The sequence below is a fragment of the Caretta caretta genome, chromosome 3 (assembly GCF_965140235.1).
Source record: "Caretta caretta isolate rCarCar2 chromosome 3, rCarCar1.hap1, whole genome shotgun sequence".
NCBI lineage: Eukaryota > Metazoa > Chordata > Testudines > Cheloniidae > Caretta > Caretta caretta.
This window is the reverse complement of record NC_134208.1, coordinates 125,245,478-125,270,690: the sequence shown is the minus strand read 5'-3', so window position 1 is coordinate 125,270,690 and position 25,213 is coordinate 125,245,478. Positions and strand designations below refer to the sequence as shown.

At 42.8% G+C, this 25,213-nt stretch overlaps 1 long non-coding RNA gene across 2 annotated transcripts in view; it reads right to left on the bottom strand.

The window, feature by feature from the left end:
• Nucleotides 1-1,715: 1,715 nt before the first annotated feature.
• The window catches only part of LOC125633977 (uncharacterized), a 173,574-nt gene continuing 150,076 nt past the window's right edge, over nt 1,716-25,213 (bottom strand). The window contains exons 5-6 of one of the 2 annotated variants that reach the window (XR_007355750.2): nt 6,879-6,967; nt 1,716-2,286 (exon numbers count right to left, since the gene is read on the bottom strand). This is a non-coding gene — a long non-coding RNA (uncharacterized LOC125633977). The remainder of the gene's footprint in view (nt 2,287-6,878; nt 6,968-25,213) is intronic. The other variant, XR_007355753.2, reaches the window with a different exon arrangement.

Here is a 25,213-nt window from a genome sequence, read left to right as displayed (position 1 = left end):
TGGCTCACAACCGTGAGTGCCCTACCTCAGGGCAGACTGTCAGAAATAGGGCCTCCCCCTCCCCCCACCCCCCATTAAGCTGTCCCTCCTAGAACAGCACAGGGTGCCCAGCCTCAGGGCTTCCACTCCATGGCTTTTGCCAGGTCTCGGGGGGGTGCCCAGGCTTGGGACTTCAGGGGCACCAGAACAGAGGGGACCAGGGGGCTATGCCCTCCCAATTTTTACCTACCTTAAGAGCAAACAACAGGGAAGAGGAAGCAGAGAGGAACAAGTGCAGGGCGGGGCCTCGGGGGAAACGAGGTGCAGGGGCGAGGCCTTGGTGGAAGGGGCAGAGGAGGGGTGGGGCCATGGTTTGGGCACCAGCAATCCCCCCACTTCTAAGGAGCTTCCGGCACTCCTGAAGCCCCTGCCAGGGCTTGGGGTACTCGGGGCCAGGGCTTCAGCCCCACACCTTCTGCAGGGGCTTGCGGAATCTGTTTTTCCAGGGGCCCCCAAGTTGGCCAGCGCCTATGTGTTAATCTGCCACTGCTGGTAGTATGTTCTATAATTAGATTTCACCAAACCATGAACAAATATGAACTCCTGGATCACTGTTACAGTTTTATCATGGAGTCACAGGCAGTCCTCTTAGGGCTTGTCTACATTACCCGCCGGATCGACGGGCAGTGATCGATCCAGTGGGGGTCGATTTATCGCGTCTAGTATTGACTAGTATAGACACGATAAACTAACTAGTATAGACACGATAAATCAACTGCCAAGCACTCTCCTGTCGACTCTGGTACTCCAGAGCAAGAGGCGCAGGCAGAGTTGATGGGGGAGCTTCAGCAGTCGACTCACTGCAGTGAAGACACTGCAGTGAGTAGATCTAAGTAACTTAGATTGATCGATCCCCCCCAGTGTAGACCAGACCTTAGACACTCCAGTTTATCCTGCGGCCCAGACAAACTAGATTTAGTGATAACAGTCACTTATTCCAGGTTTCAGAGGAACAGCCGTGTTAGTCTGTATTCGCAAAAAGAAAAGGAGTACTTGTGGCACCTTAGAGACTAACCAATTTATTTGAGCATGAGCTTTCGTGAGCTACAGCTCACTTCATCAGATGTTTACCGTGGAAACTGCAGCAGACTTTATATACACACAGAAATCATGAAACAATACCTCCTCCCACCCCACTGTCCTGCTGGTAATAGCTTATCTAAAGTGATCAACAGGTGGGCCATTTCCAGCACAAATCCAGGTTTTCTCACCCTCCACCCCCCCACACAAATTCACTCTCCTGCTGGTGCTAGCCCATCCAAAGTGACAACTCTTTACATAATCAAGTCGGGCTATTTCCTGCATAGATCAAGGTTTTCTCACATCCCCCCCACCCCCATACACACACAAACTCACTCTCCTGCTGGTAATAGCTCATCTAAACTGACCACTCTCCAGGTTTAAATCCAAGTTAAACCAGAACATCTGGGGGGGGGGGTAGGAAAAAACAAGAGGAAACAGGCTACCTTGCATAATGACTTAGCCACTCCCAGTCTCTATTTAAGCCTAAATTAATAGTATCCAATTTGCAAATGAATTCCAATTCAGCAGTTTCTCGCTGGAGTCTGGATTTGAAGTTTTTTTGTTTTAAGATAGCGACCTTCATGTCTGTGATTGCGTGACCAGAGAGATTGAAGTGTTCTCCGACTGGTTTATGAATGTTATAATTCTTGACATCTGATTTGTGTCCATTTATTCTTTTACGTACACTTATTCCAAAAATCATACTACATTTAGGTTGCTTCCAATCCCAAGAGACCAGTCACCTACCCCCAGATCAGTTGGAACCCTAGATCGATCCTACTCCAAGGACAATGCCTGTAGCCAATCCTGAAATAAACAATCCAAAGGTTTAGTAACTAGGAAAAAGGAAACAGAATTATTTACAAGTTTAAGCAAGCAAACATATACAAACATATGAGTTACCATCCAAATCCTATGAGTGACAGTGTTGCAGTGATCTGTCTATTCAAAGTGTCTTTCAGGGCAGACCCAGGAGGCAGCCCCTGGAGACCTTTTGCTTCCAGTTAGAGTCTCTGGCCCTTCAGAGTTCAAACAGCCAAAGATGCAGTTTCTTCTTGTGAGGGATTTTTATCCGGTTCCCCCAGAGTTCAAGATGATGGGCCCAGTATTTCCTCTTCATGGGTGAAGGGGGAGCAATCAACGAAGTATTTTGTCCTCTGATGTTCCACAGTGGTTTGCCTGGTGTCTATGGGCTTTCTTTTGTTGGGCAGGAGATAACACCTCCTGTGGCAAAACAGCATTTCACACTTGGTAATGTTTCTCTCTTGACTGTGAGGGTTTACAGTTTCAGAGTGAACACTGTTACACTTACATTGCAAACACTTAAATATTACCTTATAAAATGGGATATAGATATTATAAGTGAGATTAATACATGCAGCAGTGTACAAGCATTTCATAGAATATAAACACTAAATACATTCTGATAAGATTAATGCAAAACTCACATACAGGTGACCAGGTCTGGTCTCCAGCTCGGAGGCTGTCAGTTCTTAGCTAATGCCTCCAGCCTGGGCAAAAGCTGGCATCTGGGCTGCCAGCATCACACCCCTCTCATGAGATACTGTTGAAACAAGAAATGGACTCCCTTCTACAACTCAGAGCAGAGGAGGACGTGCCCCCAGAGTTCTAGGGCAGGGGGTTTTATTCCCATTATTTTCTCATTACAAAGAAGAAATGGGGTTGGTGTCCTATTCCGGACCTTTGACATCTCAAAAATCCATCAGCCATTTTTCAAGTTCAGAATGATGACTGGCCTCCATAATCCTGTTGTTAGATGCTCAAGACTAGATCTATCTCAACCTTCAGGATGCTGATTTTCATCTATCCATATTTCTGGATCCCTGGAAGTGCCTGAGATTCCTAGTAGTAACATGTCACTGCCAGTACAGGATCTGGCACTTTGGTCTTTCCAGAACATCAAGGGTGTTCATCAGGTGCTTGGCAGTTGTGGTAGCTCATTTAAAGAGACAGGGGAGTCAGGTGCATCCGTATCTCAGCAATTGTCTAATCCCAGGAAGATCACCCAACAGGTGATTGAGTGGATTCAAATAACCTTAACTCTTTGCCACACTGGGCCTCAAAGTAAGTTAACAAAGAAAAATCTATACTCCATACTCTGATTCAAAACACAGCTCATAGGAGTCATGTTAGAGTCCACATGAGAGTGAGCTTATCTTCCACAAGAAAGATTTCAAGGTATAGTGAACTTCATCAATCAATTTCATGCTCACCCAAAGAAACCAATACGAGCACGCCTTTAGACTTCTGGCACATATGCTTTCATGTATCTAAATGACAGTTTGCCAGACTTCACTTGTGCACCATGCAAGGGTGGTTGTATATCTACCCAGTCAGTATATCTACCCAGGAAACACTGCATTCTGGCCACAGTCCTCCAAGAGGTCCTCTCCTTGTTAAACTAGTAGAAAGACTCATTTCAGGTGTGCCAAGGAGTACCCTTCTCTGCTTTTCTACCTACCAATATTTTGGTCATGGATGCCTCCATTCAAAGATGGGGGCTCATTTGGATAACCTTCAAACTCAGGGCCTGTGGTTCTGTCAGGAAGTACACAGGCACATAAACATCCTAGAACTCAGAGCTATCCATCTCACATACAACATTTCTATGGCTACTACATTCCAGTGCTGACAGACACCGCAGTTATGCATTCCGTCAACAGAGAAGGAGGAGCCATGACATTTTCCCTCTGTCAAAAGACAATTCATCTTTGTACTTGGTACATTTGCCACCAAAACATACTGCTGGCTCTGCATCTTCCAGGCACTCAAAATTAGTTTGCAGATCACTTCAGCAGCCATTTCTCAGACAACCACAAGTGGCTGATCAAGGACTCAGTTTTGCCGAGGATATTTCACAAGTGGGATACCCATCAATAGACCTGCTTGCCACAGACCATAACAACAAATGCCTAGCACTCTTCTCTAGAGGGGGCTCTAATCTGGGTGCCCTGCCAGAGGCCTTGCTCATATCCTGGATAGCAGGACTAATGTATGTCTTACCCCTGATCCCCAAGATACTGTGGGTCCTGATGAAATTGAAGCCAGGTGGTGGACTGACGGCCATGATAGCCCAAGGATGGGCCAGACAATTCTGGAATTTGGATGTGGTGAACCTTTCCAAACAGCCCCGCCACATCTCACCTGCTCTATCTCAGATAGTCTCATAAAATCGGTCAGTCCTGATTTTTGGGTCTTTTTCTTATATTGGCTCCTACCCCACACCCCCGTTCCAATTTTTCACACTTGCTGTCTGGTCACTCTAGTTGACATCCACTGAAAGAAGCTGATCAACTGAAGTTCAAAACATTGTGTTCCAAACCAGGAATACCTCAACTAGGCTACCTTATAAACCTAAGTGGAAGAGGTTTTATATTTGGGGATCTCAACGTCAACTATCTTCCATGACAGCACCCACTCTAGCAATAGTGTACTATTTAAGAGCCTTGAAAAAATCTGGACTTTCTTTCAGTTCCAGGAGGGTCCTATATCAGTGATATCTGTGCACCATCTTCCTATCTAGGGTCATACAGTATTTTCCTATCCTAAGGTAGCAAGATTCCTTAGGGGTCTAATCCATGTTCCCTTCCCCTTTGCCAGTTCAGGAACCCTCTCCCTTTTGGATCCACAATACAGTACTTGGAGGACTGATGGATCGCCACTGTGAGACCATAACAAACCTGCTCCCTATACCATTTATTGATGAAGGCTGCTTTTTCAGTAGCCATTACATCAGATCAAAGGGTAGGGGAGATTCAGGCCCTCAGGACAGGTCCCCTTTATACAGTGTTTCATAAGGACAAGGTCACCCTCAGACCTCATCCTAAGTTCCTGCCCAAAGTTGTGTCAGAGTTCCACGTGAATGAGTCCACTGACCTGCCAGTGTCGTTCCCCAAGTCTCACTCAACCTCAGAGGACGCTAAACTTCACACACTTGACGTAGTAAGGGGATTATCATAATTCCTTAACAGAATAAAAACCATCCAGGAACACAGCCAGGCTGTTCATGGCTTTTGCTGATAGGGTTAAGGGCCAAGCAATATCCTCACAGAGGTGATTATCAAAAAAGGGTCTCCATGGGGCACATTACGAGCTAGCAAAGTTAAATCCCCCTATCCACTTTGGAACTAATTCCACTACTTAGGCAGTCTAAGCTGCATGTTTGAAGAATGTCCCTATTTATTAATTTTGTAGGGCAGCTACATGGAGTTCAAGCCATATTTTCACATTAGTCTTTAGTGAAGTCTATTTTGGTAGGCCTGTCCTACAGTCCTTGGTTAAGTGAGCGGGACTAGTAGCACTCACTTCTAAGCAAACAGAAATCTGCAGGCCACACAGACTCTGCTGGCCAGAAGGATCCAATCTTGCACACTTTGGACATATGCACACCGAGAGCGAAATCCTTGTGGCTGACACATCTCAAAAAACCACAGTTACTGTAGCTGTTCTTTTCTGTGGTTGGTTTTTGTTTTGTTTGTTTCAGTTTCCATTTACATCTGGAGACATCTTGCAAGAAATTTTCACTAACTATATGTTCCAGATTTCTGGCCTCTTTTATATATAGTTAATTCTAGCAGAATTTCAACAGCTTTACAGGGGTAATAATTTCACATGAAAACAGAGAGTCATCCGGTGTGTATAGTATAATATTTGTGGTGTTTTTTACACTCATATTATCATAACATTTCACCAATTACAATTTTATATGTCTTGTTTTCTCCCCTTTTTTTCCTTACGTTTGTTTTTATTTCTGCTCGTTATGTTATGAAGTTTTTTCCAGTGTTTTATTATATAATATATACATTTTATATGTCAATTTGTACAAACATTCAATATTATTTGTTTGTTACATTTCTTTCTTTCTTTAGAGGGGGAGGTGTTTGTTTTTATGAAAGTAATAAAATATTTGAACATAAAAGAATTTCAATAGAGCTATTATCATTTCAGTGAAGACAGCTGATACGGGAATGGCACAGACTAGCAAGCATATCCTGTCTCTCTTTCCAGTTTCCAAGTCAATAGAGTTCTCAACCATTTGGGGAAGCTTCACCAGGAACATGGAAACATCAGGGCGAAAATTTCAAACTTGTTAGCTTTAAATTAGGCACTTCAATTCGTGCATAGGCACCTAAACAAAATGGGCTATTTTTCAGAGGTGCTGAGCACCCACAACTCCTACTGAAGTCAATAAGAGTTTTGGTGATCAGCACCTCAAAATAATCAGGCCAATTTCAGGACTGGAGGCCCCAAAAAGAAAAGACAACTTAGAACCAACATTCAGATCTGCTTATTCCTGTGATACCATCAACATCCACCTGCCAGACTGCTTCAGAGACCAAGTCTCCCTTAGATACCCAGAGTAAATATTCCTCTCTTCACACTGGGCAAGAAATGAGGACTGTCCCTTCCCTGAGAAATACCATCTCTGTTCCATTTCTCCAATTTCTCTCAATAAAGTTGGAAAAATAGGCAAGAATGAATGGTAGATGAAGCTGAGATGAGAGTCAGTCGAAGAGGTGCAACTATCTGGATGTTATTTTCCCATTAGAGGAGCAAAGAGATGCAAGAAGAAGAAAACATATAGGAATGACAGCCCCTGAAATAAATTACCAATGGGACATATATAACAGGAAACCCAGAAACATTTTCACTGGCCAAGACCATATCAGAACTGGGGACTTTGTCAGGTGCTCAGATGCTGAGAAGAACCAGATAGATGGATGGATGCATCCTGCACTGAAGAATTAAATATAAATTTGGAAGAAGGATTACTGCTTCCGTAAGTGAGAACTAACCTCAGAATTTACAATTTCCAACACAGCCTGCATGAGATGGTGGAATCTTTTCACTCTCTTCTCTTTTTAAATGTTCCGTTTAGTTATTCCTGCAGGAATATATATATATAAAAATCCATTTAGAGAACGCTCAATGCACTGAGCAATGTGTATAACCTGAAGCAATAAAATACATGCACCATCTCAGTTAACGTAATTAGTACTGCCTATTAACTAGGCCAATAATGCAAGCAAGCAAAATATGAGACAGAATATCATATGAAACAAAAACACGGTCATGGGGGGAGCGGGGAAGAAAAGAAAAAGAATGACCATAATTTTATACTCCCAAACTCCAATCTTAAAGAGTCAGTATTATCATTTTTGGCTAGTTGTGTAAAAAGCAGCCTGAAGAAGAATACTGACAGCAAGATGGAATGTGGATCTGAAGAGGTCAAGCCTGGGGCTTGCCAATAGATTTCCTGGAGGTCCTGCAGACTAACCCAAGGATGAGGAATGTATGCAGGGGCAGGGAGGGAACAGGTAGGGAAAGGCAGAGAGATGGGGGAGGTGCGGGAGGGTCTATTAACACAGATAGGGAACAAGACAGGGATGCAATAGAGGTTTGGAAGTGGCGGAAGCATAACGCTAAATTCCTCAAAGTCCATGAAGTGAGAAAACACCCTACATGACAGCTGAGCAGAGGCAACGCACAGAAAATAAAATACCCATTCATCATCGTGTCAGGGAAGTAGCTAGTTAATTGAATAAAGAGTTTGAAAACCCCAGTGAAACACCCTGAGCTCAGCTGGTAATTATTTTCAAGCACCTGACCTACTACAGCCACGATTAACATCTAACTGAGCCATAGTCATACAATCAAACATTCAGAATGTTACTCATGTTTAAACAGCTTCCAGTGAAGATGACACAGCCCTATTAAAGGCATTTGCATATTCCCCACAGGATCCACAGGGCTCGTTCAAGTCTTTATCCGCAATCTTGGCTGCCAACTTCCTCTTTACAGTTCTCATGCCTTATTTTCCCTGGGAACCTAATAAATGAAACATTAGCCCAGCAGATTTATTCTTTCCTGTTAGAAGAAACTGATTTTGGCAGAGTTGGTAAATAACTGGTGTATATGCAGCCTCTTTCACAAACAGCTTTTCTTCCAGTTATTTATTTATTTATTTTTAATCCTGACCATGCGTTATTGCCTCCGTTTGGGAGAGAAAGGAAGTCTTTGTTCTCCCATTAGCTGTCCCTTTCCTGGCGGTACAGGCAAATTTTAATACTCTCAACTGCAGAAATCAGCAAAAGGACTTGAAGTTGGACCTCCATCAGCATCTAGGGGAGTTCTCCATGTCTGTAACAGCCCTCTGTTCCCAATGTTTTGGCCTTCCCTTTTCAAAAGGCCCCACATTAGACTCCCTTTTCTTCAGAGTCCACTGATGTTATTCCAGGTGTTATTGGGGATAGGGGATGCTAAGGCAATATTCTGTATTCAACTATTGCACTTCTCTTCTTCCTGCAGCTCAGCTTAGCTCTTTGCTGACACACAGGCCAGAGTTTTGTCTTTTTGGACTTTTCAGACAGCATTACACAGAATTAAACCTCAGGCCTATTGTACGTAAAACCATGATAAATGGATGTTAACATTCCTAGTCAATTTAAAAGAGAGAGAACCATACATTTGCATAGTAAAACAAACATTTTTAGTGCACATAAAAGACATTGCAAATAGTATAAAACTGTAAATAGCACTTGGAATACTATGAATAACTTTTAAACAAAAAGAAAAGGAGTACCTGTGGCACCTTAGAAACTAACAAATTTATTTGAGCATAAGCTTTCGTGAGCTACAGCTCACTTCATCGGATGCATTCAGTGGAAAATACAGTGGGGAGATTTTATATACACAGAGAACATGAAACAATGGGTGTTACCATACACACTGTAACAAGAGTGATCAGGTAAGGTGAGCTATTACCAGTAGGAGAGCGGCAGGGTGGGGGTGGGGGGGGGGGGACCTTTGTAGTGATAATCAAGATGGGCCATTTCCAGCAGTTGACAAGAACGTGTGAGGAATAGTGGGGGGGGGGGGGCACACAAGTGATGCTGCTTTTCCACAATTTCAGCCTGTGCATGTCAGTGGCCCAGAAGTTACCTACTACAGGACAGGCCTAACAAATAAAATAACAGAACGCCACTAGTCATCACCTTCAGCCCCCAACTAAAACCTCTCCAACGCATCATCAAGGATCTACAACCTATCCTGAAGGATGACCCATCACTCTCAGAGATCTTGGAAGACAGGCCAGTCCTTGCTTACAGACAGCCCCCCAACCTGTAGCAAATACTTACCAGCAACCACACACCACACAACAAAAACACTAACCCAGGAACCTATCCTTGCAACAAAGCCTGTTGTCCACTGTGTCCACATATCTATTCAGGGGACACCATCATAGGGCCTAATCGCATCAGCCACACTATCAGAGGCTCGTTCACCTGCACATCTACCAATGTGATATATGCCATCATGTGTCAGCAATGCCCCTCTGCCGTATACATTGGCCAAACTGGACAGTTTCTACATAAAAGAATAAATGGACACAAATCAGACGTCAAGAATTATAACATTCAAAAACCAGTCCGAAAACACTTCAATCTCTTTGGTCACTCGATTACAGACCTAAAAGTGGCAATTCTTCAACAAAAAACCTTCAAAAACAGACTCCAACGAGAGACTGATGAATTGGAATTAATTTGCAAACTGGATACAATTAACTTAGGCTTGAATAAAGACTGGGAGTGGATGTGTCATTATACAAAGTAAAACTATTTCCCCATGTTTATTCCCCCCCCCCCCCCCCGCCAATGTTCCTCACACGTTCTTGTCAACTGCTGGAAACGGCCCACCTTGATTATCATGACAAAGTTCCCACCGACCCACCCCCCCGCTGCTCTCCTGCTGGTAATAGCTCACCTTACTTGATCACTCTTGTTACAGTGTGTATGGTAACACCCATTGTTTCATGTTCTCTGTGTATATAAAATCTCCTCACTGTATTTTCCACTACGTGCATCCGATGAAATGAGCTGTAGCTCACGAAAGCTTATGCTCAAATAAATTGGTTAGTCTCTAAGGTGCCACAAGTCCTCCTTTTCTTTTTGCAGATACAGACTAACATGAGTGCTACTCTGAAACCTTTTAAACAAAAGCTATTCGACAGTAAATATACTGGTGTTTCTTATTCAGACTTCCCCACTTTTGTTTCTATTACCTATAGTAAAATGTAAGGTTTCAACATTAGAGCACAAGGTGTGTGAGGTACTATCTTTTTATTGGACCAACGTCTGCTCATGAGAGAGACAAAATTCGAGTGACACAGAGCTCTTCTTCAGGTCTGGGAATGGTATTCCAAGCATCACAACTAAATGTATGGTGGTACAGATTATGTGCTAACTATTTATGCTAAACATTCTAAAGGACCATTTAAGATAGAGTGGTCCATTAACACCACTGTAGTCATAGGACAAATACAGGCCTATCTCCTGTGGGTGAACACTTTCACAAAACGATCACTCTATATTTGACCTCTCAATCTTCATCCTCAAGGGAAACCTGCACGCAACACTTTAAAAAGATGAGCCCAGGAGCTCAAATTCATAACTCTGCTGGACATCAAAAATCATGGACTGATCAAAGACACTGGATTTATGGCTTATTACAACAATCTGTAACCCACTAATTCCCCCCTTATTTGTCCTATGACTATAGAGTTTTTAATGGACCACTCTACCTGGAACGGTTCCCTAGAATACGTGCTAATTATTTTTGCTAAGCAATCTGTTCCACCTTGCATTTAGCTGTGATGCTTGGAGTACATTTCCCAGCCCTGAAGAAGAGCTTTGTGTGGCCCAAAAGCTTGTCTTTCTCATCAATAGAAGTTGGTTCAATAAACGATATTACCTCATCCACCTTGTCTATCTAATATCCTGCGACTGACATGGCTACAACTACACTGCATACAGGTTTCAACAGAACATTTTCAGCACACACACCAAGACACATCCCCCCCTGATCTCCACTCAGAGTTGATGTGTCAGTCTTTAAAGTGTGATGACCACAGTATACACTGTGTGTGTGAGGCAATGTCACAGACCTTTGAAACACATCAGAATCCTGTCAGCAAAGAAACAGGCTGGGGACCTCCCTAGCTAGCAACAGACCAAGCCTTAGGTTAACAGCTGGCTGGTCCTCTCATTTGCTGGTAAAACAGAAGTCTGCAGCCTGTATCCAAAATGGTACAGGGTTTGGGATCACCATACACAATAGCCATTTCTGGATCTCTGTAGGGCACCATCTTCACCTCATAAGCCCAGCTAAGTCAAGCAAGAATTCATAAACCCTCACTTCATTATGTGCTGCCCCATTCTCTCTCTTTAACAGAGACACGTGTATGCTGCCATATAAAGCATGTAGGCTACACATTCATCTGCCAAAGCAGCGTTGCCAACTGTCACGATTTTGTCGTGAGTCTCATGATAATTACTGTTTTCCTTAAAACCCCAGCTCCTGGAGTCAAGCTGATCTGTGATGATTTCAGCCTTCATTCTTAAAGAAAAAGTAAATTTCTAGCCCTCATGACTATGGAGAAAGCTTCAAAAATGTGACCCCAGTGTATCCTACAGGCTCAAAATGCAGAAGGCAAATAAAAAGAACACCGAAGTGATTATTTTCAAATAATCTCATGATTTTAAACCAGCCTTAAGATTTTTGAACTTTTGAGGTTGGCAATACTGAAAGTGGGTCACTGGGCAGGCTCCCTTCCTGTACAGGAACAAAGAACTCTAGGCCATTGCCTCTCACGCCAGTTTCATACCTGTGTAACACTATTGACTTTAATAGAGTTAATCCCCATTTGCACAAGTGTGAAGCAGAATCCACGGCACTCCCAGCCCCTGCCATGCCAGCGGCTCCAACTCAAGGCCAGAATATTAATTGGAAGGCTCCCCATAGTAATGTAATGCACTGCCACTAGACTACCAGGCACCGAGGCTAGAAATCCACTACATTTAGACACGTACCTGGAACCCAATATAGCACCCCAAACGCTAATATTGCATCAGGGAATTGGATCTAGCGTTAGAGCAGGAATATCCAGCACTATATTTTATCATGCTATTCTCTGATAGACATCTTTAGATGCTGCAGTGTTAGAGAGCACAGAGCTATGTTGGGGCTGAGTGATGGAAAGTCATTAATAAATATTTGCAGTGAGTTTTGTTACACTTTACCGATTTAGAGCATGTCCAGCCAGGCACTGTAAGACAATTAGAAGGTGCTTTTCTAAGAATGTTTTATGAGACACATAGGTGCTACTATTATATGCAGGGCCACACCACAATGTAATGTCTGGTGAAGGCTGACAAGGACCAGTTGATGTTTTTCAATAGGGACAAACTGACTATCCATCTTATTTATAAGAAGATTTTTAACAACTGAAATGCACCATCAATAAACTGAACCAGGAAAATTTTCATTGGCTAACAAGAGAAAATAGGCCTGCCTCAAAATCTTAGGGCTGATTCACCACCGTGTCATGCCAGAGTAATACTGATGTAATTTAACTGAAATCAGTGGAATTACACTGGCATAAAATTGGAGTAACACAGTAGTAAATCAGGTCTTTCATAAAATGCAAGAATAGATGGATAGGAGATTCTTAACACCTAATCTAATAGGAATATCACAATGTAAAGGGCAAGAATAAACTAATTTCTGTCCTCTCCTGGGAGAAGTCACAGCAAAGATCATCATGTGGAAAACTGATTGCCCTGCTCCAGTTAATGCTTATGTATTCTGTAATAAAGCAGAGTTTCCTAAATGAATTCCTCACTGCATGCTTAGAATTCCTGGGAGTATTTTAAACAGCTCTGCTCACAAAAGGTTTTCTGAAATCAGAATCCTTGTGTGTGCTTCAAACAAGTTGGAATCCCTCAAGATTATTTTGCTTCTCCTTCCCGTATGCCATGGCTTTGCCTGCATTTGCACTCTGTAATTCTTTATGCAGCATCAGGCTTTCCTGCTGGGAAAAGGAGTAATTCAAACAACCCAGGTCACAAAGGCTACTGAAATTGGAGCCTTTATATATGTTTCAAACAAGCCAAGGTTACCATATAATGTCAATGTAAAATTTTACTTATAAAAGTCTTTTAAAATGAGCATTCCAAGGTGAAAACAACTGTGGACCCTCATCTTTTTCTGTGGACGTGCATGACACGCAATAATACACTGATGTCTCCAGGCCACCCCTACCTTCTTTATGACACAATCTTGGCTCTGAACTAGTTCTGATATGTAGGCTGTTTGGCCCCTTATAAGAGTCAAGCCAACACTTGGAATGAACAGTTGTGACTCTGGGCATTCTGGAATCAGCAGCACCCTAATGTGGGGTCTGGTTAGGAAGCCACATATGCCCCAATACAGGAAAAACAACCTTTGAGAAGTTTGCTACATAAGAAGTCCACTTTTAAATTATCAGATTTATACATGAGCCGCATTCTTTGGGATTCTAGAATCCACTGACTTGTCTGTTCCATTAATGGCCAGGCTGTAACCTCAGATTGCCAACCCAATCCCTGATTGCAGGCTGTATAGTCCATTTTCCACATGGGCTCCCCTGACATTTAGATACTTACCCAAAATACCGAAGGCCCCCTTCCCCTCAATGACCCTCAATGTTGTTCATGTGTGCCTCTCCCTCTTTACAGCCCTTATTTCCTCCAGGTTCCTATCCCTATCATTCTCCAAAAGACCTCTATTTATTCCTTTCCCCATAATCTTGCAATATTGAAGTGGTATCCACTAGGACTCTCCAGTGGGCTATGCACCCCAGAACGTGTGATATGTGAAGTCAGTAGCAGTCATGCTGGAAGCTGCCAGAGTTTCTGTGTATTGCAGCAGGATCTTCAAAGGCACAGAGGGAAGAGTGGTTCCTGAAGGTTATGGGCTGGGAAGGAGCCCAAGCCTATGGGGAGTTTCTGGGGAAGGAAGCTGGTATAGCCTAGTGGAAGACCACCAGGGAGGCAGGAAGATGCTGAAATATCAAGAGGAAGGAGAGATGAGGTGAGGGTCCATCTCCATATTGAACTTGAAATAAGTTTGGATTCCATCTGATGGCTGGGAGAAGGTTAAGGCCAGTTTTTTCTTTCCTCCTGAACTGGCTTCCCCTTCCCTAGTTACAATTCATTATGAATTCCAACAAAATAATTTCCTGCGGGGTTCAATTTTATCGCCGTAGACAAATGCATCATCCTTATTCCAATTTAGAGAAAGCATTCCAGCTGTGTGTAATAGCCCAGATCCTGTAACAAATGGAACAGTCACTTAATTTAACAGAAAGGTTTTTCTCCATCAATGTATTTTAGGTTATCACCATTATGCTGGTTTTTGTTAACTAGCACATGAGATGGAACGGTTCAATAAATAACCCTGCATCCTGCTGTTGATTGGAAGTTGCCATCCTCTCCCAACAACAGCTACACAAACAGAAAGGTCCCAGTACAGAACCTAAGACAGGAACTGCAGTGCTGGCCTATCTCCAGATCTATTTTGGAATATCCTTGATATATTGGGGATTTAGGCTCCGAGTCACTGAAGTACTTAAGCACAAGTCGATCATTAAGCCCATGAGCAATCCCATTGAAGCCACTAGAATTATTCCCATGCTTAAAGCTGGGCACATGCTTAAGTGCCTTGCTGAACTGAGGCCTTACAAAGGGAACTTCCATTAAAACGAATGTAAGTAACAGACATATTCTCCCCATGCACTGAACGTAGCACACACTAGCAGGGAAAGAGAGAACTTCTACGGCGGCTGATCATTTTCCCCTTGCTCTTTTTCCGTAACTGGGAAATGGGAAAAATCACACACAGGTTAAGCATGCAGGGGGAAAGAGGTATATTTGTCTCCCCCATGCAAAAGCACAGCTTCTGAGTCACAGGGAAATAGATGGCTTAAGGGATCTGAAAAACGCTGTGATGGGTCACTTGTCCAAATATGAGCCAGGTCCACAGTGACTGATCCTCATTGTCTTGTTGGGAGGTGTTCTGTGTGGGATCTCTGTGCTTAGGAAATAGGGATCTGTTTTAATTTACAGATGAGGTCAGACTAGATGAGCTAATGTTCCCTTCTGGACTTAAACTCCATGTCACAAAAACTGCCATCAAAAACTTGCCCCTCTTCAGCAGAATCAGCAGACCAAAGCAGTCTGCTTCCTCATACTGTCAGCCATCCACCCTTCCTCAATTCTAGAAATGAGCTCCCATTGGGGTCTTTCTGGCCAGTTTCTTCCAGACATGGACAGCCCTTTGGTCCTGTCCATGCACTATACATGTGCACGAGGAGGACAAGCTTTTTAGTGATCATTGTCCTATAATCAGCATTTTCTTTTTGCCTGTGCTCCTGGACATGGTCCTCAGTTCTTTTGAAGTGTGTAATTTTCAATGTAGATCTTTTGAGCTGTCAGATGAGTGGATTATCTTAGGATCATAGGACTGGACAGGACCTCCTGACTCATCAAATCCAGTCCCCTATTATCACAGACAACTCCATCATATAAACCTGTTCATATCAAGCTCTCTCTTAAAATTCATTAAGTTGTCGTCGCCCGTCGCCCCCCCCCCCCCCCACACACACACACACGCACTATTCCTACTGGGAGGCTGTTCCAGAAGCTAACTACTCTGATGGTTAAAAACCTTCATCTAATTTCCAGCCTAAATTTATTCATGGCCAATTTATATCCATTTGTTCTTGTGCCAACATTGTCCTTTTGGTTAAATAACTCTTCTCCCTGTCTGGTGTTTACCCCCTGCTGTATTTATAGAGAGTAGTCATATTCCCTCTCAGCCTTTCTTTTGCTAGGGTAAACAAGCCACGCTCTATTAGTCTCCTCTGCTATGATAGGCCCTCCATTTGTAAGTGATGAGGAATTTTAAAAGGTTTGGCAACAGGATACCTGTCACTGAGGGAAGAAGGAAAGTTAAGCAGCTGGCATGGTAGTTAGCATTGGTGCAGTTTTCATTGTGAGGCTAAGGAAGGTTTAGCAGTTAGAAGAGGGTTTGTAAGGGATGTCTTAGGCCATAGGTATGTGTCTTTTATGGCAGAACTATTCAAAATGGTTGGGAGGAGAGATGAAACTGATGGCCCATATGGCAGTTTCTAAAAATATATATCGTTAAAATTCACACACACAAAAACAACAACAGATTAGGGATGGCCAAGGAACCACAGTATGGAAAGATGGGAATCTCTCAGTATGGCACTGCTTCTGGAAAGCAAGGAACGTATTGATACTATGGGATCCATCACTGTCAGTGGGAGTTCCTGCATCAAGGAAGGAACCCTTAAATATCTGATCATGAACGAAAACATTCTGATTTTCACGAAAAACAAGTACTGTCTGGCAAGAGTTGCTTATTTATCTTTTTCATATGTAAGCCTACAGTTAAGGATATTTTAAAATGCTTAACATTTCTTTGCATTTTAGTTTCACACAAATCCACTACGAACTACACATAATTGTGCTTGTAAAAAAAAATACAACATTAGAAAGAATTTGGAAATGCAACTTGAAATTAACGCTTAGTACATATCACGTAAAATTTTCAAGAGTCCCAAGTTGGCTTAGGATCCTGTGTCTAACTGAAAGTCAATGGGACTGAATGTGTGTCTACACTTAAAACGCTACAGCTGAGCCACTGCAGCTGAGCCGCTGTAGCGGTTCAGTGTAGACACTACCTACACTGAAGGGAGGGGTTCTTCCATCAGCCTAGGTAATCCACCACCCTGAGACGGTTCATATACATATGAACACCCCCAAAAAAGCTATATTATCAAGCACTCAAAAATTAGGAAATGCCATGGGCTGCATGGGCAATCTTAATTTGCCCCCTCCCCCTGTGCATATGTGTTATGATACAGTCTTTAATTACTGCATTACATACTATTTTTTTCCACAAAACCCCTGCCTCATTCAGTGCACAGAATGTGGGATCGTGGTCACCTTATTATTATTTATTTGTATTAGTCTAGGGCCTACGAACCCTAGTCATGGACCAGGAGCTTATTCTGCTATGCACTGTATAGAGCAAAAAGATGGTCCCTGCCCGCAAAGAGCTTACAATTTAAGTGTGACACAAGACAAGAGATGGACACAGACAGGGGAGCACAAGGAAACAATGCTGGTCAGCATGATAGGTAGTGGGCAGAGATGACCCGTACCTGATGGGGGTGGGGGCAATTTAAAGGTTCGGCCACCCCCAGAACAGTGCGAGTCATGCCCTCTCCCCAAGGTAGGCTCCGCCCTTACCCTCAGTCTCCCCTCCCAGAAAGCAGCGGCCCCTCCCTGCAGTTCCCAGCTGTTGCTCCTGCCTCTCCCTGCAGGGCACAGCTCGCAGCTCACTGGCTCCAGCAGCTGCCATGCAGGGAGGGGGCCCAGCTGCATCATGTGACCGAGCAGGGCCAGCAAACCCTGGAAGAAATCTCTCCCCCCACACACACACGCATCTCCTGTGGCTATGATAGCATGATATCAAGCACACCAGCATCCCAACCTTCTTGCGGGGGGGGCGGGGCAGGAAGTATAGGCACGAGGGCACAGGAGAGCTTATGGTTTAACAAGCAGCTATTCAATATTTTGTTCTCTCCTTGTTGTTCAATGTATGGCCCCAGGCCTTCTTTACTGCACACTATTCAACTCCTGCTCTGAAAACAGGATTGTTATTTTTCTTAATCTCATTCTCAGAAACAGCTGAATCCTTCTGGGTGTAATTTTCCAGAAATTCAGCCGGAGGCAGACACCCAGCGTGGAAAATTTCAGCCCAAACAGTTAAAATTTGGCAAAGCTGAAGCAACCTTAACAGCAGGCAGTGCTAGCAGCCCAGCCTTGAACAACTTTTCTTCAGTTTTTGTGAATGTGAATTTAGCGCTCATAAATAATGATGAACGCTTGCAAGGCTAAATTTTCCCAGGTGTCCTCAGAGAAATAACAGAGCTGGCCAATGAGAACCCCAGCCACCTCAGTGTGCCTCATCCCTGGAGGAACGCCCACACACCATGAGAGGGAAGATGGTTGTTGGGTCTCCATTCACGTGCAATCCATTAGCTGTGCTAAATCTGGGGCCAGCTGTGGTGCCAGTTTCCTTACCTGTACGGTGCAGGTGCCAGGTGTGATGCAGACACTTGTTCACTAGAAACTGGACCGAAACTTTCAGCCCACATCGGCCATGAATAGCTGTGAGATGTAACGGCTTTCAGTTGTTATGCTGGACTTGAATCCAGACTTAACTGTAGCCGTCACGATGCTGTCGTTTTCACGCTGCTCCTATTCAACATGAAGCTGGTGCACTCAAAGTTGGGTATGAATTGTTCTTTAATAAGATATCATCATAAAACATGCAATTTAGTGCTTCGTTTCGTCCAATTTTCATATAGGAATCAAACTGTGCTCAACTAAAGCCTTAATCCTCTTGGCCCTTCCTGTAACAAGTGCTATAGCCTATGAAGAGTAACCGACCCATAACAAATAAATTAATAAGCTTCAGTAATTATATTTGGGTCATTTTATTTTAAACCATGAAATCAAACGCTCTGTTCACATTAGTGCAGGAATTGCTGTAACTGGCCATCGGGGCTCCCTTGATACACCATCTGTGAATGAAGCATATTGACACATGTTGGAAAGAAAGAGACCATGCACATTTTAAGTGTGCAGGATTTTTCTCATTATCTTGGCTGGGGTAAAGGCATAAGACCCTATCGCTAGCCACACCCCTCTCAAGGCCAAACTATTCCTTCTGCCATGAATTTGCTCCGCTGCAGCCAGAAATCGCGGAGAACGCCTCAGATCACAGTTTCTTAATCTATCCTGATGAGTAGATTTTATGGGACCGGCCCTCAAATTAGTTAAGGTTGCTAACCTATGTGCTGGCTCTATGAGTTATACAGTTACTAGCCTCATGAAGGCATCTGCTTAGGCTATTTGGAAGAACCAATCCCACTTTTGACGTGAGAATGCGTTTTGGTTCTATAATGTTGCTAGCCGTCTCATGCACATTTCTCAAAATGTACACCACATTTCTGTTACAGCAAGGTGTCTATATTAGGTCTCTCTGCACTGCACCTGGGAGCATGTCTCCCAGCCCACATACACAGACGTGTGCTCACTCCACTTGAGCTAGCATGCAAAAAATAGCAGTGTGGTCGTTGAGGCACAGGCTAGCCACCTTGGTATGGACCTAGCGCTGTGGTTCTCAACCAGGGGTACACATACCCTTGGGGGGAAGGGGAGGTCTTCCAGGGGATACTTTAACTCATCTTGATATTTGCCTAGTTTTACAAGCAGGCTACATAAAAAGCACTAGCTAAGTCAGTACAAACTAAAATTTCATACAGACAATGACTTGTTTATACTGCTCTGTGTACTATACACTGAAATGTAAGTACAATATTTATAGTCCAATGGATTTATTTTATATTTATATGGTAAAAATGAAAAAGTCAGCAATTTTTCAGTCATAGTGTGCTGTGACACTTTTGTATTTTTGTGTCTGGTTTTGTAAGCAATTAGTTTTTAAGTGAGATGGAACTTGTGGGTATGCAAGACAAATCAGACTCCTGGAAGGAATACGGTAGTCTGGAAAGGTTGAGAGCCACTGACCTAGAGGGTCTGGCAGGCTTGTACTTGGGTGGCCAGTTATTTTTTGGAGTAGACACTCACCTTAGCTCTCAAGTGTCAATTCTGCCCTCAGCTATGTGGGTGGAATTCCCCCTTATTTCAATGCAAGTTGCACTTAACAAAGGAAAGGACTGGGCCCTCATAAGCTTACAGACTTTAAAGCATTTATTTGTATAAAATTAATCTTAATGTATATTTTCTTACCTTCCAAGCATTTTTGTGGTAGTTGTTTTATAACTGCAATGATCTGATAGATTTTTAAGTACAAGTGAGTGTTTTGCCTTTATAAAGGTAACTTAATCAAAGATTTTGGCTGGGAATAATATTAAATGTATGAAGAAAGCCACTCAGAGGAAATCCAAACTAGGAATGCAAGCAGCTACCATCTCCTAATCTTTATCACTGCATGGGGCCCTGACGTTTAACTTTACTCTGATTCTTCTTATCAGCTTAAACAAACCATATAGGTAAGGAAACAAAACAAAACAAAACAAACACTTCATGCTGAACAGAGAGACAGAAGGAGGTGAATTATTTGCTGATGAATTATTTGCTGGTACTGGTGAATTATTTGCTGGTAACTCTCCTTGGGCATCTTTTTCCATCTCATTCCTTCCCATACATTATTTAATTCAGTGACTCCAAGTCCACTGAAGACTTGTTAGATCAGCCAGGAGGGGTCAGTCTCAGGATGAGAATTCACATCCTGACTTTGGTGCTCCTTCATTTGACAGACTGGAAAGGCAGCAATCAGTCACCACAGTGGGACAGTACTAGTTGGTCACTACATAGGTTCATTAGACATATACCCTTCTTCTCTGGCTCATCTTTGACATTGTCAGCCCTTTGTGGGACAAAAGGACATCCTGGGGAATGCAAAGGACTGAAATATCATCCTGTACTCGGGAACTCTTCCAGGGCGTCAAGGATGTGTGGTCACCATAACCTCAAGTCCTTTTTTGGTCCTGCTGCACTTTAAGAGGCCTGTTCTGACTCAGAGGCAATATCAAGTTCCTCTAAAGAAGCCTTAAGCATTTACCTTTGAAAGCCATCCAACCCAAGCTCAACCAAACTAGCTCTTCCCTGAATTAAAAAAAAAAAAAGATGTTCACCTACAATACACTGTCTATGTTGCTTTTCATATTAGCCCTTAGGGTGCTATACTGTCATAAGCAGCCAAGGCAATGCTTTCTGAAGGTACATACCCTTAATTTTGGACAGTATATCTAGGATATGTAACAGACACCACAAAGGATATATGCAGGCTATTGTAGATGACTGTGTTTGTGCTCTGTGACTGTAGTTACACAAGTACGCCTCAGAGTGCTTCACAACACTGTTCTGGGACAGTGCTAGTAATCAGAGAAGACCAAATTAAACAATGTAGCTAGACACTATGAGAGGGTCGATCACTGGACCTGGGGAAGACGAGTGTATCTAAAAATTAGAAGCCTGACAAGTAAAGGACTCCTCATAGGATTCTAACATTTTGGGGAGACTCCAGAGTTGAGCTGGGGTAGTTCTCACTTTCACCTCAAATGGAGGATAGATGCATTTTATACTTCAGGATATATAAGTAATCGTTTCCCTCAACCCCAGGAAAGGAGGGCAGCAGTGGAGAAGTGAATGCAGCAGTGTGGAAGCACTAGAATCTAATCTATCCAAAACACTGCTGTTAACTCATCTTACTCTCACCTTGTTTCTTCCATGTCATCACCTTCTTCAGAGCTCTTCACTGGCTTCCTGTCATTTACCACAAATTCCACACCTTCATCTCCGAGGTGCTACTAAATGTTATCGGCAGGAACATGTTCTTCGTTCCTTTCCTCTCCCTTTCACTGCCTGTGCTCTCTCACCGTCCTCATGCCTAACCATCCCTCTATCCCCTTCCCTGACTCAGCTTTGCACTCTCTTTGATACCAATTCTCTACACTCAAAATAGGGTTTGGGGAGCCCAAGCCCAAACATCTACACTGCAATTTTATAGCCCTGCAGCCCAAGCCCCGTGATCCCAAGTCAGTTGCCACGAGCCAGCCACCGGTGTTTTGGTGCACGGTGGACATGCCCACAGAGTATTCCATAAATACTAGCAGTAATAACCTCCAGTAATAACCTTCAGTTACAAAACAGCAGAAAGCACACAGAAGGTGGCTTACGTTGTTCACCACTCAGACTGGCCCATGAAGAGATGTTAGTTTCGTAGAAGTCAACCTTATGGGAAAGTCCTGCTGGCTGGCCAAAAATAATTCATTCAGTCAATGAAAGGAAACATTCCTGTGCCCTGTGCTCCCTAAAGGCCATGGTTCACCCTCCCCTGTGACCCTCTGATACATCTCAGATTTTTATGTAATTAGAAAAGAAAGTTATGCTAAACTCTTCTGGCATTTGTTAGCAATGTAAAAATCAATACTCTAGGCCTACCAAACGTGTGAATCCCTGGGACATTTCAAACCCCACAGGAGTGGAATACACAGTCCTCAAAGCAAGCAGAAAATGTGTAAGGAGTTAGGGCCCCGTCCAGTGCCCATTTAATTCAATGGGCATCTTTTCCTCTATTTCAGTGGCAAGTTACACAAATTCTTCTTCTGAGAAAAAAGCAAGTATATTTGCAAAGCAGCATGTGAATTAAATGTAAACCTGATCAGCTTTAACTTAGATCCTGAGACTGGGGCCTGCTAAAAGCCTTCTGATCACATAATCTGCCTATCGCCAGGATTTGGCTATTTACAATTAGATAATCCTGGTAATTAAGAGTGTAGATATAAGCATTATTACTTTATTGTCATAAATATTTTGAAAGATACATTTTCCACTTTGGCACAATCTTAAAGGTCAAATTACCAAAAGCCTTTTAAAAACCGTCAGCAAATTATGGACACAAAATATGAACAAAGAACAGGGAAATGGAAAAGAATGAAAATAGCTCAGAAAATACTCCCACAAAGAAAAATACAACAAGAATTTACTGTATATGTGACGTCAGTGCTTACCATGAAACAGAAAAATCACTGATGAACCACCAGACAGTTAGCTCATTTTATGAAGAGCCAAAAATCAGGATAATGTAATGATACATTTACTGAAAGTTTAATCCAAGCTCACATAAGGCATCGTGCAGAAGAAACCTTTTACACCAGAAGTAGCAAAAGATGTGCAAAAGAATCAGGGGCATATCTGAGACAGAGAGGCTCCTGCTGTACTTGACTGAGCAGAAGCAAGGACAACCCTTTTGCACAGAGGGGAATGACTGAGCAATAACTCTGCAGCCAGAAAAGGGCAGTCCAAGACTAGCATGCTGGTGAGTGATCACAGCAGTTGTTGTACTATTCTGGTGCCACCTTAGAATTATGGTAGCTGCCCGAGCCCTACTTAGCCTGTGTCACCACTAAAGCCAAAAAAAATGTTGACAGCTCACATGCACGATTGAAGAGCACAGTGCTACCTATATAGTTGGCTTGATAAAGCAGAGCGCCTTGTCCTCATATTCTGTATCATAATATCAAAGACACAACAGTTATTGTTATCTGTGTAAGGTATTTCACAAAGAGCAAAAGAAAATATTTGAGTTTTGTTTACAGTATCAGGAGGGCACAGTCACATCACCAGCTGTTCCTGTCACAGAAATTATTCTATTGTGAACAATTTGGCTGCTGCTCGCCACCATTCCGCCACAACAGCTCTTGCCCATTCTTGTGCGGTCAGCATTATTGGGGCTTTTGGGGAGACTATAAAAATCACAGAAACCCCTGCATAACTGTCGGTGCCAAGAGAATCTGACCCTTCATCTTTGGTGACAAGAAGTGGTGATCCACTTCAGAGTCTGAATAAGCTGCTGCAGAAGGAACTGTTTTGAGAACAAGGGGTCATGCTATCACAAAGCCATTCAGGTTCAGGAATAGCAGCTATTGACAGATGTCTGCAGAGTCAGAGCCACAATAATCCTCTAATCAGTCAAGGCTGATTCATAACATCGTCTCCATTTCCATCCCAACAACTCTATCGGTGTTTTATTAATTGGTTGAATTAGTCTGAGGCTCTCATTTAAAGATGATATTTTATGGTTTGTTGCATTCGACTTTTTTGAGAGGAAGCTGTAACTGTACCTACTAGTTAGTAGATAGCAACCTCTGTCATGTCACAAGGTTAATAAACTTTTGTAACCCTACCTCTTGTCAAGTATCTGGGGCCTGTAAATCTAATACAGTTTAATCTCTTACCAGGTCTATTGCATCTTTATTACAAATAGAAATGATATTAAAAATATACATAGGAAAGCAAATGAACTTGTAAGGTTGAGTATTCACACTGGAAACTGGTTTCTGAGAGTTCCTTCTATCAGGATACAGAAAAATAACCACCTGATAAAACATGCCATCACAGCTTGAAACTGGAGTTACAGTTTTTGAATACTCACAATGAATTGCTCATGAACAATCTACAGAGCAAGACTTATGCACAAATAATAACAAGTAACAAACGCAGGAAGCCCATGAGCTTCTGATGGATAGTTTGTGGGAAAATAAAAAGGTGGGGGGCAGATTCACCAAATACATCATTTGCTACAAATTATTTACTCAGCTTTTATTCCGAGTAGAGTCTATGAAGCTACTCTCATTTTCTTTTTTTTTCTAGAGAATGGCTCAAGCCACAAAATATGAATCTGGATCCAGATTTCAATCACCACAAAATTTAGAGTTGTTTGAATTGGTTTGGCCCATTGTGAAGACAGGGGCCATCTGCAAACTTGGGATCCAAATTTGCTTCTCAGATTCCCACTGCTCAATAGGGGCTTGACCCTGCACTACTGAAGTTAATAGAAGTTTTGCCATTGACTTCAAAGGGAGCAGGAGCAGGGTGTAATTATCCACTATATTATCTCTGTAGCACATGATTCTGGCCACTGGCAAAAACAGGATACGTGACTAGACAGACCACTGGTCTGATTGTGTATGCAATTCCTATGGCTGCACTTTAGTTTGTGCCCAGCTGTAATTTTTCAAAGAGGATTTATTTCTGGAGTCCCAATGCCAGAAGATATACCTTTTGTCTCCAAAGTATATCCTCGGTCTTGCTGTGATTGAAACTCTGTTCCTTTTTTGACAGAAGTGTATTTCAGGAAGCAAACTCTTTCCTCCATGTCTAGGTCACAGCAGAAAACTCAGATCCAGGGAGAATAATTTTATTGTATTTGTAGGTTACTTCAGCAGCTCATTTTTCCACATCAGGAATTTTTACTCTGTTGCCCATTTGACAGGATCATACTAATGATGCTTCCATCATTCTCTCGCTTCTACAGGGGGTCCTGTAAACCCCTCCCAGATAAATCAGGGTTCCTTTTAATATTTAATTTTAGGAGTTAGGAGATCAAGGTCCTTCCTAAATGTCAGGAGATGCCCTGGATTTTTGTTCTTCAAGACAAAGGACCTTTACCTTTCTGGCTCTCACCTACTTTTCCAGGATTATCAAGGTTTCTGTCAGACATTGAACCAAAGCCTTACTCTGCTCCTCTATGCTCTCCACACTGCTATCTAAAGATTTTGGAGCTTCCTCACCTGGAGCCTGCTTGTGATTTCATTTACACAGCTTTTACCCCATTGAGTCTAATG